Raw genomic sequence first — 1,881 nt, forward strand, 5'->3', positions numbered from 1 at the left:
ATGTTAAGGCTAACACAAAAGTGGAACCTTCCCCTGGTCTTCCCAATATCCCTCTATACAACCCCATAAACTGCTACTCTTACAACCCAAATCTTTCCCAAAGTAACTGTAGTCCTAATGTTCTCCCATTCTTTCTGGGTTCTCCATTTAACAGGACTTCTGTAGGGGCTTATACTCCCGTTTCACTTCCCTCGTATTCCCTAATCTTTGGATGTAGAAGTTTTATGGGTGAAGCTTGGTAGGCCATGATAGGGTTTCAACTGCCTTTGAATTACCACAATATTTCCATATTGGTCCTGATTTGCAGTTTCCCTCCTTTGTCTGGTGACCTTAACTTATTAAATTGATATTTAAGAGTCTACAATGTACCAGGCACTGGAGATAGAGTCAACAGCACCAAAAAGTTGCATATAGGATCAGATTCAGGTGTCCTGGTTCCTAGTTTTCTAGCATCCTGTAGGGATGCTAGAACTTACAACCTCAAGTAAATTATTAAAGGAGACCCCTCCTTTATGAAATCACTAGGAATTAAGGTGAGGTTAACTTTCTTTTTTTCTTTATATTTTTACAGCTTTAATGAGGTACAATTGACATACAGTAAACTGCATGTATTTAAAGAGTACAATCTGACATTTTGACATATGTATATACCCATGAAATCATACAATCAAGGTAATAAATTTATCCATCACTCCAAAAGAGTTTCCCTGTCTCTTTTTAAAAAATCCTCCTTATACTCCTTCCCTCAAAATCACTGAAAATTCTAGAAGGTATGTTAGTCCATAGTAAGTTTTGATTTAGAACAAAAAAATGAGCTCATGACCTGATGAAGACTCAAGTGTTGGAGTGGTTGAAATTAGGAACCAAACGCTTGACCTTGAAGTTACCTTGAAGTCCCACCATTGCTGGCAGCAAAGCAGCATGGAAAGAACCCTAGTGTCAGGAGAAGGTTGACATCTTCCCTAGGGTCGAAATCCACAAAGTAATTGGTCATGGTCCAGTTCAACAGGTATCTGGGATATTGGTAGGCTGGCACCTTCAGGCCTATGGTTTGAGTGGGTGTCATGGGGAGGAGTACACTGAAGGTTTAAGTTAGATGAGAGACTTATTCATATTTATGAAAGCACTCTTTTTGTATACTGGTTATAGGTTTAATTGTCTTGTCACTGCTGCTAGACTGAGAACTCCTGCAAGGGTTTTATGTCATCAGTACCTAACAATCTCTGAACAGCATTCAAATATTTATTGATCAAATACATGATCATTTAGGTCCTAGCCAACTAACTATAAATGCTGTATTTGCTGCTAGTACCTACTTTGGGTATACTGCTCTAAAGTTTGTGCTTTCTCATGAGACTGAATGTGAGTAATCAGCTTGGTTGAGATTGGCAATCTGGAAGGTTCAAGGCTTTGAAAGAAGGAACATAACTAGATCAGAGAGAGAGGCAGAAAGATGCCATTTTGGGAGGTAGGGAAATTTTCCCTCTGTTCATCTTCTGCAACACCAAAAGTGTGGGGTCTCTGCTGTCTTTGGGGTAGAGGGTGGCAGAGCACAGATAGAGTGAGGACTTAGGTAGGCTTTGGATCCTAGTAGCCCGCGCTTTTTTCCCAGGGAGAGCCTCATTCCAAGTAGAAACCTCTTTATGCAGTCAGATCCTTGGTCCACACTGTCTCATTTCCAGCATGCCTCTACCCTACGCCCATAACCACAGCAAGGGGTTAGAGCAGTAATGAGAATGCTCAGATCCAAGGTCTCCACTCCAGACCCAATCACTGGAGGAGTGACTCTCCAGAGCCTTGACTGAGTCCCTCCCTCTCCTGCCCCAGGCTCCACCTATCCCCTCATCTAGGTCCTGGCGGGCTCACCCAGAAGGGGGCGGC

The sequence above is a fragment of the Phyllostomus hastatus genome, unplaced genomic scaffold (assembly GCF_019186645.2).
Source record: "Phyllostomus hastatus isolate PE091 unplaced genomic scaffold, TTU_PhHast_1.1 phas_scaffold_216, whole genome shotgun sequence".
NCBI classification, from domain to species: Eukaryota; Metazoa; Chordata; class Mammalia; order Chiroptera; family Phyllostomidae; genus Phyllostomus; species Phyllostomus hastatus.